This window comes from Aulostomus chinensis, chromosome 15, assembly GCF_037954235.1.
Source record: "Aulostomus chinensis isolate RoL2024-O1b breed Wild chromosome 15, RoL_Achi_v1.0, whole genome shotgun sequence".
Taxonomy (NCBI): Eukaryota; Metazoa; Chordata; class Actinopteri; order Syngnathiformes; family Aulostomidae; genus Aulostomus; species Aulostomus chinensis.
Genome location: NC_141334.1, coordinates 20,135,982 through 20,149,951, shown reverse-complemented (window position 1 = coordinate 20,149,951; position 13,970 = coordinate 20,135,982). Strand labels below are relative to the sequence as shown.

The 13,970-nt window shown below is 40.9% G+C and overlaps 1 protein-coding gene across 5 annotated transcripts in view; it reads right to left on the bottom strand.

Moving 5' to 3' along the window:
* The window catches only part of arhgap32b (Rho GTPase activating protein 32b), a 123,961-nt gene that overhangs the window by 46,014 nt on the left and 63,977 nt on the right, over positions 1-13,970 (bottom strand). The window contains exon 1 of one of the 5 annotated variants that reach the window (XM_086225835.1): positions 5,052-5,665. The exons of the other annotated variants lie outside the window; for them this stretch is intronic. The gene's annotated coding sequence lies outside the window, so the exon portion shown is untranslated. Of the gene's footprint in view, positions 1-5,051; positions 5,666-13,970 lie in introns of those variants that run through there. 5 annotated transcript variants of the gene reach the window in all.

The window sequence follows — 13,970 nt, the reverse complement described above, 5'->3', positions numbered from 1 at the left end:
GAAGAAAATAAATTGATGGATGGTATAAATGGTAAATTGACTTATTTTCATAGTGCCTGTCTACCTTAGCGGTACTCAAAGCACTTTACAGTGTCATCTCATCCACCTATTCACATACAGTACACTAACCAATGGTGGAGGCTACCATGCAAGGTGCCAACCTACTCATCAGGAGCAATTAAGAGTTTCAATTCCTTGCTCAAGGACACTTAGACATGGTCAACCGTGTGACCCTTCAGTTGCTAGACAGCCCCTCTACCTCTAAGCCATGCCGCCCCCAATGTGTATGTGCAGTGTCGTTATCAGGATGAAACTGGGTATATGGCACAGTCTAATTCAAACAAAGCATGTGAAAACAAATAGATGTGAAAGGTGCCGATTATACAGATGAGTTTCAGGATGAGAAGTGCTGCTGACTACCCACAACTTAATGAAAAATAGAGGAGGCAACAAGAACAAAAGCAGTGAGCTCTGACACAGTTAGCATTGCTAAGAAGGGAGTCCCACACATCAACAAACTTATGAATATCTTTTTTAAGTGAGACAGGCTGCTGGCAGGTGTCCTCTCTGGCAACCCAACTGCTTCGTGGAGTTTCAGACAGACCACAGTTTTTTGGGATCCCTTCATTACATTTACTTCAACTAAGGCTGAATGGAAAGAAATGTAATTGATATAGAATTAACGGAACTTCCTGAAACAAATATTGTGGTATCGGAACAACACTAGTCAATTGATCGATTGATTGACTCTACATTTTTTGATGAAATTCTCTCACATTATGCTATTCTGATTTAAGTGTTGGAATGAGAGTATATTTTATCTCCTGCATTCTTCAAGACCTTGATGTAATACATTAGTTCATATTCATTCACCTCTGGTGCACTGTATTGCATTGCATGCATTGTAAACAAGGAATGACCTTGTACTGTACAATGTGTATTTATTTACTAATTCCCTAACTTAAATTCTCACCGAATTTTGTTACATTTTAATGATATTAAATTAAAATCAATGGGTGCAAACAATTTCTCCTCTCAATATATCATTGGAACTCGGGTAGACTTCAATTTCTAATAATCAAAAATTTAACTTTTTTTTGTACAGATTTACTAGCACAAAACATTAGGTCTCAACATCAGCCACTGCAGTATAGGCACAAGTACTCTGGTAGATCTGACAATCTAGAGCTCTTCAAACTGTTTCTATTGGGTTGGGGTTATTACGTTCAATCTTAAACTGTTCAGATTACAATATTTTGACAGCAACAAAAACAGAACCCTGACAGTGAGGGTATTTATGTTCTTTGAAGGCCTACTCAACAGATAATGTCTGACTAATGTAATGGTGACAGTGAATGGAGAAAAACACATGGAAAGCATTTTTGCTCCCATTCAAGCTTGATTTAAAGACAGTTGTAAATGGAGGGTTGGTGGGTATTCATAGAGCAACTCGGTCCTTTTTCTGTGGCTGTGATTCCTTTCGGTGACACCAAACAGTATGACCCAAATACCTCGCTTTTGTTTACCATTTATACCAAGCTACTCTGAAATGCTCTGCACTCGATACACAACATGACACCATTCTTTGAACAGAGTGCAGAGCAAAAGAGTGAAAAAAACTTTCATAGAAAGCAAATAGAAAAAGACGGCTAACAAAAAGCCGTCCCCCCTTTCACTTTTCAACTATGACTGAGATTGTTAAGACAGACCAATACAACTGCTGCTGCTAAAGACATGTCAAGCAGGAAACCAAGCTAGGCAATGCTGCAATAGTACAGAAAGTAGCAAAACTAAAAGTGCGGTAAAACAGGTCAAGAGAAACATGCAAGCATCAAACAAAAGATGATCATTTTCTGGAGAAATTTTTCAATAAAAGCTCCTCCTCAGTTTTCCAACATTCGGCAAGGTGTCCTTGCACAGTGGCTGCCATGAGATCTCTTATACAGTTTGTTGGCTAGCTGATTTATTTTGACAAGCAGAGACCACGGAGTTCCAGTGAATCTGTGTAGTGCACTCATCCTCTGCAGGATTGGCTGTCAGATTAATCAAAGGAATACTTTTTCGAAGAGAGGACTTGTGGTTTGACTGTGATTGTGACGTGATGAAGAACAAAATTGAGTTTGTCAGTTTCTGCTTCTTCTGTGACTGGACCTGTCTAAAACCAAAGATATGAATACCAACTTCCCCTGAAAGCCTTCTTCTCTTATCGGCAACCATCCAGGGGGAGACTGTGACTGAACTCCAGGGAGAAGAAATACTTAAGATGGTTTTACATTTCAGGCAAGATTGTTGTGCTTCAGGTTAGATGTTGCAATATCAGGGGTAAAGGAGACTCACATTACTGACCCAGATAGAATATTTTCAATTTCATTGTCAAGGATAATTAAAGGCTGGGTTCTTCCTTCTTCTGTCTGCCTTATTTGAAGGGTTTCAGTCACAAAAGCAACTTCATCAGGAGCAGGAGTCTTTTGGATATTTACGATTCAAAGCAAATCATCATAAAAACACAGCAAATATTCAACAATTTATCAGATCCCCTCATAGTCAAGTGTGCAGCCAGTGACACGCAAAAAACAAGTCAATTAACAGGGGTGTTGTTTGATAGCATCATCAACATGCGTCACAACAATAGCTAGAATGAGGAGTGAGGTTCTTAGTGCAGACTTGGGCTGGCTATTGGCAAACATCTCATGATTTGATTTCAATATTTTGTGTCACAATTCCAGACTGATATGATTTGATTCAACCCTTTAAGGAATATCAATATGAAAAAATGAAAGCCTTGTGACATTTGTGATATATTATGAATATCACTGATCCTAAATTTTACATCTCCACTTACATATTTTCTATCATATCATGGTCTGAGTGACTACCAGGTGATCAGCTGCTGAGTGTCTGTTAATTCCTGATTATGGACACCTTGTTGGGAATTATCACTTGTTTTGTTTTAGGTTTTTTTTCCAATTGTCCAATGATTTAACATCATCAGATAGCATGAGTATCATGGAGCTGTTCAGTTATCAATATGTGAGCTATCACTAAAGCCAAAAAACTTGCCAGCATCTGCTGACAGAGTTTTTTCAGTAACAGGAACAGCTTTAACCGGGTAAAATAACCCTGCAATACACACCGGTATTCATCAGCTCAGATTGACATTGATGGGACCTCAAAACCTGGTGAAAAGTTATAATTTGCAGCCAGCTCCTACTGCCTTCAATCCCTGGCACAGGCAAAACAAGCAGTCAGGGCTCTGCTTTCAACAATGCAAATTGAAAAATTTGTCACCTCCCTATGACTTTTCGTCATCTCAGCCACAAATTCAACCTGTTTCACTAAAGCAGCCCTAACATTATTCAGTTGCTCTTGAGTTTGAAAACAAACTGGGGCAAAAAAATGTAACAGAAACAGAGTCACTGTCCTCCATGCTGCTTTATAACAGTTACCAAAGATCGTGCACAAGCCCAAGATAGGACACAATGGTGGTGTTTTGACAACATAGTTCATGTCTATGATATATTTGGGATGTCAAACGTGAGGCACCAGAAAATCACACCGAAAAACAGAAAGGCAGCATCTCATCGACTGGCAATATGAACGGGACCAATTGAGTTTTGAAAATAGGCTAACCCAGGTGTAAAAAACAAGTGTGTACAGTAGCGTGTTAAGTGGGAAAGGGGTATCTAGGGCAGCATCTTTGACACATCTAGCCTCGCTTACAACAGCATATCCAGGTCTACTGTGCCACGTATCCATATGTTTAACATAAAACAGACAATTCCTTATAATATATTTGGGGCTGTAAAGCCGCTGGAAAACATTATTTTTCCAATCATTACCTAAATTCCTCACCTATTGAAACCATGCAACTAATGAAAAGACTTTGAGTTTGTGAGTAAAACAGCACTAAAGGGGACATTCAGAAAACAGTGAACATAGACTACCAAATTTTTAGTCAGCACGTACAGTAAAAGACTTGACTTTGAAAAACACACTGCAAAACACTATTTGACCACTACCAGCAGAGGGTGACACGATGACATTTGATTTATATTCTGCATTTTCCTTTTTCAATTGTTTACATCAACATTCTACCTCTCAGAAATGTATATGTATGGTACACGAATAAGAGTACCAACATATAAAAGCTTTGCAGAAACAGACATGGTCGTCTTAACATCTGCTGACAAGTTTTCAGTAATTATAGATGGCATTTCAGTATGAGAAGGCTGGCAAGGAGGCAGACTGCAGGTTGGCTTGCAGCTGCATAATAACAGGATTGTACAAAAAAAATAAAGCTATTCTAAAGTTGGACCTTGCAGAAAGACTAGTGAGACCAGGATCCGAGGAAACAACAGTATACATAAGTGCATTTGCTTTGAGCCAGTTGTTTTTCCTAATTACAATTCATGATGGGAACACAGGAACTGTGTCACGTTTGACAGGATGTCCACCACTGTGGGCCTTGTTACAGTCCAAAATATATTTTGTTTTCATGCGACACACCTATTTGATTTTCTGCACTAGCCTATAAAGTTTAATCCCAGTTTAAACAATACAAAAATACAGAAGCATCAAGTCGGTGTTGTTTGTATTTTACTAATTAGAACATTAACATATTGAAGAATTCATCAATGGTGCTCAGTTAAAGTGGCATGACAGTAATACCACTGTCCTGGGAAAGACCACACTGATCAGTCAAAGAACTGTATACACATGTAAATATCATTCAGAGCCCTGCTCATCATATCACCAAGCTGTATATGGGATTGAAAAAAACCTCACTTAAATGAGTGGGCTTTCCATTGTTGTACGAGGAGAGTCATACAATTCCTGACATGCAAGATAAATCAAAGCCAGGGAGACTGTTTTCCTTCTATGAAGTTTTCTGCAGAAGTAGAAAGCTCAATAGACAGAAATTTCAATCTGTCCTGCAGGCACACAAGGACAACAGGGAAGCATTGCTCTGGTAACTGCAGAGCAGCCATAAAAAGTGAAAGAAGAGAAAGTATAAGAAGAGAACTAAATGCCACAGAGAGACAAATACTCACAGAAGTCTGTTTCCACTTGTTCTTGGTCTTCTCAATCCTACACTTCACTTCCCTTCATGCAGTGAAGCTTCATACCCAGAGTTTGCCCCTCCTTAACTCTCCAACACCTGTCTCCGGTCTCTATTTCTCATACCGCCGCACAGATTCTTGTTTCACCAGTCCAGAACACAATTCCTCTTGGTAGGATGTAAAATGTCAGCTCGCTACTTTCTTTCACACGCGGTGTAACCTCTCCCTGTGAGGGATTCCAAGATGGGGAGGGAGGGGGGCAATAATATTAGCTGCTTTGGAGGGTGAGAGGTGGTGGTGATACGGTGGATTCCTCAGTGGGACAGCTTTCATCTCCTCCATTTTGCTCTTGCTCCCAGCCTACCATTGTGGTGTCCCATCCTGAGCCTCCTTTTCTCTGACAGCAACGGAACTTTGTTAACACCAAATTAAACTGACAGTGAGACATAAAGAGAAGTCCAGCACCACGATTTTTGTCTTCAAGGCTTGTTCTTCTGCTGACCTCACTGTCTGCTTTCTCTGTCCTTTCGCCACATGCTATTCTCTTCCCTTTTTTCCTCCTCTCCTGTGTCTGACATGCTGGATTACCCCTCCCCCCTCTCTTCTCATCTTCCCCCTCCCTGGTTGGTACATTCCCAGGACAAAGAGCAAGGATGGAGAGAGAGAGGTAGAAAGAGAGAGAGAGAGAACAAGGACAAGCTGAGGAGAGAGAGGTAAGAGGGAAAAAATAGCGAGTGGGTGGGGATAGCAATTTTTCCCCTCCACATGAGCAGTCCTCTCTCAACTGTCCTTCTGCGTGGTGGCATGTTACTGAAAGTGCAGCTTACACAACTGGACAATTAAAAGAAAGCCAAAGTTAATCAACTCAACTGCCTTACACATATTTCATTATTTCCTAACTGATGTTTTCTGAATGCAGCAAGAAATTAGAAGTTTCTTATTCAACGAAACCCTTCATTTAGAAATCCACTACACAATAAATAACCATGGAGTGCGGTAACTTGCAGCCAGCCACATTTATAGTAGAAATAGAGCCACCCAAAATATAACCTCTCCTCTGAGGAACGCTCTGCTCTCAGGTTTCAGTTGAATGCCTCAAACAAACAAAAAAGGAGAGAAAACTGTGGCATCAGCTGTGATGACTTCATATGTGCCATCCACATATGAGATGGATTATAAAGACATATTGCTGGAGGGGGGGATGGAAAATGTAAGCGAACGACCTGCCTCACTGAGGAGGATGTGGGAGCCACATGGGACCATCAACGGGAGGCATTGAAGGTCTTAAATTTCAGATTAAAACATTACAAACACAATTTACCTGCTGAAATGACGATCAAAAAAACAGAAATATGACGAAGTGCAAATAGTCAACCAAAAAACCTATAATAGTCCCAATTCTGGAGAAACCACAGGATGTCTCATTTATCTGCCTGCAGGAGCATAAAAAATCATTCACTACAACAAGTCTGCTTATGAATATCAAGTGATAATCCAATGATGACCCAGTTCATTCAACTCTCTGCTGTGCTATGCCAGAGACAGGTCAGACAGATTTATCACTAACTGCATGCTGGGAGGTCAGGTGTTTCACTGAGATGATAAGACTGTGTGACTCATACACTCAAGATTTTCAACAGTCAGATGTGAGTGTAGACCAATCTCTATCAGACCCACAAACTCCAATTGCAAAAGGATTTCTGTTTCAACTAACTTCTTCAGCACACTGTTGTCTTGATTGTGTCAGACATTTTACATTTACTCATTTGCAAGACAACATTCTAAGGGACAATACGAATATTTTGCTCAGCAAGTGTAAATGTAAAATATCTAATTAATTTTCTAATTATGTAAAAGCACTTTCGAAACCCCTGTTACTAAATGTTTCAAAAAAGTAGCCTCTGCCATGACACCCCCCCCCCCCCCCCCCAAAAAGGACTTTCTGGTTAGAGCTAACGAACCATCCCTAAAACCCAAATGTTACTGGGTGATAACAGTTGCACTATTGGTTGGTGGTTGGGTTCGTTGTTTTCTGTTGCCCATTCAAAATTAATCAGCATGAAGTGCTTACACTTTCTATCTAGTTTGACTGTGTTCAACATCGTCCCCAGTTCCAAACTACCTAATTTTAAAGAGTTCACTAAAGTATGTTTCTGAAGATATTGGAGGAAAGAAATATGCAATTGAATGACAGAATCTTGGTTGTTTGTCGAGTTCAACTCTCTGGAAATCCCGCAATGTCTTTGTTGTCAGCGGTAAGCAGATAGTGGCTACCTGCCAGTGTTTATCTGACTTCCGTCTGCTTGTAGAACTGGTGCTGGGAATGCAAAGCTCCGTCATCATGAATTTAAACAATCAAACCAAACACAGCTTCTTTCTGGGCATTATCAGTGAGGGTAATCCACGTAATGGCCACAGTCATTAATGTTGGATCAGACTCAGCAGTAGAAGTCTATTCTTGATATAACTGGTTTTACATTTACACCGATCCCTTTATTAGCTATGAGAGTTAACTCCACAGTGGTCTTTGCTGTGGGTTGCAGAGTGAGTGAGTTCTTTAATAACAGATACAAAACTGTTTTGAAAGTGGGGGAATTAACTCTGAATGCTGATCAAAGAAAGCGCTGATAATCATTTGATTCATCACAGTGTCAAACTCAAACAGCAGGTGCTGAATAAAAACTAATTTGACAGATGAAGTGGCAATATTTTCAAACACTGACCAACAGGGTCCAGACATATACTTGGTTGACCTAGTCTAGTTTCTAAAATTGCTTCTGTAGCAGCTGAGGGTGAACATTCACTGTAACCCATTTCTGACGTGACATGGATGTATGTTTGTCTTTTCAAGTCGTTCTATTTTCGTAAAACAGAACTCAGCTTGTTAGTCTACCTGGAGTCTCAGGAAGTTGGGGTGAAGCTTTTCATTAATAAGTTATTCTCAAAAATGCAGGGCTGGAAGTTTGCAGAAAAAGGGAAAGTGAGGCTAATAAACAGTGTCCCACTACGCGATTTCCACACTGTTATTTTTGTCAGACTGCAGAACTGGAGGGGGTTTTCAAGTGCGGGGCTGCCTGTGGGGCTTTGCTGCAGCACTACAGAGCTGATGGAGGAAGTGTGAGGGAGCCACAGTTAAATCATTACTAAAGCAATAAAAATGGATCTGGTATGGGGCCAAGGAGTGCAATGGGATTGAAACACTGTGAGATGGCTGTAAGGGGATGACATCATGACTTGGTTCACTCAAGAAATCCCATTTAGAGTAAGATTTGTTTACTGTAGATTGCATGTCACTCTCTCTCTCTCTCTCTCTCTCTCACACACACACACACACACACACACACACACACACACACACACACACACACGTCAAGAGAGCGAGAGAGTGGCCTCTCAATGATAAGTCCACTGAGTGGGGCCAGAAACAGGTTTCCACATTAGTAGAAGATGGTCAATATATGCATCTTACTAATTCAGGCCACTCTGTTATCTCGCCTCACTGTTCTCTGTTGGCCCATTTAAGTCACACACCAATGAGTTAGATAATGTGCAGCAAAAGCACTATCCATACATACAGATCATTGTATATGAGATAAATAGTCTGTAGCCTTTTATGACAGTTAACAGTTCAATTACCGGAATACAGAGACACTGGCATGCAAAAAACAACAAAGAACATCTGATTGTCAAGAGGATATAGCAATTTTCTCTTTTCCTTTCCAAGTTCCTTTTCATGAGGCCAGAGAGGGGTGAAGCGTTCCAAAAATGCCCTCAGAGTTCCTGGAGTGAAGTGCTTATTCCAGCAGCTAAAATGTTCCCAGGCATTTCCCTGATGTCCCCCCCCCCATCCCCCTCCCCAATGGGTAAGGTGTGAAAGAAGGAAAATAAATCAGTGTCGTGTATCTGCAAATGCTATAACATCACAAAGCATGTAGAGGAAGAGTTCGGTACCGGTAGTGATCTAGCTGACTAGATGGATGTCAGCATAGTTACTGTGGCTAACTGGAACCAGTTTGAAAAGCACTCGGCCACAGTGGGCTAAACATAGGAGAAAATTGTTTATGCGCACACCAAAAACACCTTTATTCTCACATGAAAAGCACTCACAATCATCCTCCCCAAGATAGAAGTCACACAGGAAAAGTAATAGCGTAGCGGTCAACAAAAGGTTTCACTTCCGACGTTCACCCCATGCCATGTTCACAACATCAGCTGATGAGACCAGGTGAGTGCAACTACAAATCACACAGTGACACACCCCTCACCCAAGCACCAATGCGGTGCACACACAAAGCAAGCCCACAAACATTAAGATCTACATACGGCTCCTACAATAGTGGACAAAACTCACACAGTAAAGAACAATAATATCACTGTAAGTATGTAAATATGTAGATGTGTGGAGTGTGGATACACATATTAAGAGGTACCATATATATTTAATGAGAATGTGAAATCGGAATCAGACATAATCCGTGTACTTTGTTCTTTAGTTTGTCTGTTTCAAAAACAAATGGGAAAACCAGAAAATCGACCTTAATTTATCTTTCTGTTGCAAAACCAAAACAGAAAATTTGAAAAACTGAACAACTACTAAATCATTTTTTTTATGTTTTCTTTTTTAAATTAAAATGGGGGAAAAAAAGAAAACAGAAAAACTGATTAATCTGAATCAAGAATGGTTTCTCCATGAACGCACACAGGAGGTAGAACTTCATTCTGCACGTTATTGCAGCAGTTGTTCACTGAAAAATTTACATGACTAGCGCCAACCCATTCTGAAGGGAAAAAAAGCTCAACTCTTTGCCTTTCATCAAGGAGTGTACTACAAAGCTGCATGTCCTAATGTGCAGTTGCTGATTGTGTTGAGTTGCATTTAGTGGTCGCAAAGGAAAATCACCTTCAACTGTGACGTCCTTGTCCCTACTTGGATATCATTCCTTGAGTGTGAGGGCATCCTCCAGAGGTGAGACTACAGACATGTAGTATTTCTCCCATATTTTAGGTTTTAAAGAGATGGATAATAACGTAATGGTATGTGCTCTGGCAGAGAGACTTTCGGTCACAAAAACTGGTTCAAGGTAGCACCAGGTCTCTGTTACTTCGATACCAAGCCACTAACCACCACTAACATTACGGGTGGGTGTGGGATTGGGTGAATACAAAATAAGACACAGTCATGCCTTAGTGGGTGCTGGTGCAAGTCTGAGGAAGAGTACTTTTGCTTGAAAACATCACTGCATAATGAGGTCCTCTAATGGGAGCTAACTGTTGTGCAGATCTGTATCTCTCTTTACTGTGGGACTGAGTAAAACAGCATATATTTAACTCTTTTGCATAGCTTGTCAGTTAGGCTCACGTCAGAAAATATCATCATCTTTGTTATGTAAGATGAATCAAAAACACACGGGAAAGAACCAAATCTTGACAAGTATATTTTTCTTAACTTGTGAAGTCTGTCACTTAAAAAGTACAATCTGGGGCTTAATTATAAAGGCACGGCACATCTTATTCAGAAAACCAGGAAAATGCTCAATTTTATTTTGCTTGCAAAAAGGTAAAGAAAATTAATAATTTATAAGAAACAAAAAATTCACTCATTTAAAAGAGTAAAACAAGCCACTTTGTCTTTCTGAGGTGGTAACTGTAAATTGAAAGATTTGTGATAAATAATGAGATATTATGACTTGAAGTGCAATACATATACTTAGCAAAACTTTGCAGAGCCTATTTAGGTGCCATTCTCTTTGACGGTAATCACTGTTTACAGCAGTCATTGCAAGCACAGATGTGCAGGTTGACTTTATCTCTCCTTAAATGCATGCTTTGGGGATTCTTGCCTTTTCATTGTTGAATGGAGATTTAGCTCTGACAAAATTCTAAAAATATTCAAACAAAACAGTTTTTGGTCAAATCTCCTAACCCAGCAGAGGAACATGTGAAAGGTCCAATCAGATTTTCAAACCAAGCCTTCTACATGACTGTCTTCCAACAACAAGCATGAGAGACAAAGACCTAAGTGTGTGTGTGTGTGTGTGTGTGTGTGTGTGTGTGTGTGTGTGCGCGCGCGCGCGCGCACAAGAGCGTGTTCTGGCTGTTCTTTTGTTTCCTCTAACAGGGGCAGAGTGAATCTAATGGTTACATCATCCTCTGCTCACAAGGAGTGCAGCAAGCTTCTCTGTGTAAACATGTGACAGACCATTTGACATCATCTTGTTTGCCTTATCTTCACCAACAAACAGGCATCAACAATTAGAAGTTAAAAGCAATCTTAGCTTTTATTGTCATGAGTGTTTTCCGGGTTGGGGTGTTTGTCACGTGTGTTGCTTTAAAGGCTAACTTGGCTGGTGCTGTGTGCTGGCCTCAATGCACTGCTGCTATTGATGGATTGAGTCTTGCTGGGGGAGGGAATTCATCTATGCATCACTCTTGGTCCTTTGTGTGCGAAGGGGGTGTGTGGGCAGTGGGAGCATATTGTGTCATGATGCTCAGACAGCAGGGGCGGAAAAATGCAAGTGATGGAGGGATGGAATGATAGATAGGACGGATGGAGAGAGCACAGCTAAAACGGTGTACAGAGACCCTCATCTTCACCCTCCTGATTGTCACTGTCAAATCCAGAGGTATCAGCTATACAGCAACACATACACACACTCACACTCTCACACACACACACACACACACACACAAAGAGGTAGCCTACAGAATAGGCTAAGAGGGGCGTCAGTCTTCATCACATGCGTGACACTGCAAGCACCCACGCACACACGCACCTTCTGATAATGTGCACTGTTGAGATGAGAGGTGGGCGCTCCTTCACAGTTGTTAAACTGACTTTTTTGTGATCATTGTCAGAGGCTAGATACACTCCTCTTCCTTTACACGAACACATCAGAACATTTACATCTTTATGAGTGGCTAACCTTCCTGTCTTCCCTGCGTACTTGTCCAGTTTTCTACCATAGCTGCTAAAGCTGGTGACTATCAGATTGATGATACACTAAGATAAAGCAGTTCTAAAGGCTGATAACTGCAAACAATATACGGTAAAATAATTCTGGCTCACCACAGAGGTTATGTTTGGTTGGATTGTCAGCAGGATTATGGAAAAACTACCAGGGTAATTTTAACGAAACTTGAGGGAGGGGTGTTGTTGTAGCCAAGGATGAACCAACTACCTTTTGGGGCAGATCCAGTACTTTCTTTCCACTTGTGCAAGATAGGGCACTTCTGACATTTACATTCACTTATTTGGAAATCTTTACATTGGATCTTCATGAAAATGTTCAGGCATCAGGACTCTGATGAAAATTTATGTCGGAGTGAAGGAATCGGCCTTGGTGGTCAGTGCTCTCTCGCAATGGATTTACAGTTTCTGTCGTTGTCCAAGTATACAAGAATCCGGGAACAAATCAATTTACTCATTTGAGTGTTCTCAGTTCTGCAGTGATAGGTGACAGGATGCCCCTTTACAGCTGGTTGCAATCAGACTTCCAGTTTCAACCAATGAAGTTAGCAAGTGAGTGCAAAGATTATTTAGGAAAAAGACAACTCCTCAAGTGGAGACAGCTTAAAGGCTGTCTCCTAATATGTCCAGAAATATGTTGTTTTTTCCCAATTTTTTGCTCACGGTGATAATCAAGTTCAACTTTTGGGTTAAATACCACAGAGGACCCGATGAAACCAAAACAGGCTGCTGGACCAATTTCGGGCCAATTGAAATGAAGACGAGCGAATTGATTCACAGCCACATTATCAAGATGTGTTGCTTTACTTTGAAAAGGATGATTTTAGTCAGATTAACATGCTGGCATGTACCTTAAATTCCAGCTTCAGTCAAACTAGCACAACAATCTGTCTTTTTCTACCATGTACATGTACCATCTAAGTGCTTCTAGTAGTTACTTAAGTAACATTCTCTAAATTCCTTAGAAGGCTGTAAATCATCGTACAGAATAGCTGAGAGTAAAAACATCTGTTTTTAGACAGGTACCACTTGTGTGGTTCTGAGCTCTCCATTAACAGCAAAATGTCTGGAACTAAGTGTGGTCTGTGTGACAAGGCAGGACGAAATGCTAGGTTCTGGATAAACCATCCGGAAGAGCATGGCTGAGTGGCACAGTGGGAAGGTACTATTGAAGTGGATAAAGTTACTTCAGGGTGTCCACAGACTGTATCGTGCAGGCCGTAGCCTGTGGGGCTGGGAGGCAGCTGAGAGGGGTGATGAGAGGAGGAAAACTGGGGTCCATTCAAGAGAGACATCAATTAGGATCAGAGGGCTCAGAGAGAGAAACTTTCTATTGGTCAAGAGGATATCAGGAGATAGACTGTACGCAGTAAATAATACAGTTAGAAGGCAGAATGAGAAGAAGTGACAGATGCTTGTTAAGGCTAATAGCCATATTCTTACAACAAACTGTGAGGCTCCAGTGCAATAAAACATACTGACAGGGTCAACAGGTTCAGTTACAGTTAAGGTAAACAACATCAGGTGCAGGAAATGTGACTGAGGCAAACCTGAATGTATTCTGATACTCTATATTTTTACTGCCAAGAACAGGAACTGTTGTAGAATATCTTAAATACATGCCCTCCTGCCATTTTTATTCATCAAAAATACTGATGCAGAAAAAAAACAGACAATATGTCATGGTTTGTCTATTAAGACCTACATTAGTTTTTGCACAACAGCAGCCACGGCGTGGTGGTACAGTGGTCAGCACCGTCGCCTCACAGCAAGAAGGTACCAGGTTCGAGCCCCTGCTTGGGCACAGGATCTTTCTGTGTGGAGTCTGCATGTTCTCCCTGTACCTGTGTGGGTTCTCTCTGGTACTCCAGCTTCCTCCCACAGCCAAAGATATCAAGAGGGGACGAGGCTGACTGATACTCGACTGTGGGTGTGAGTTTGAA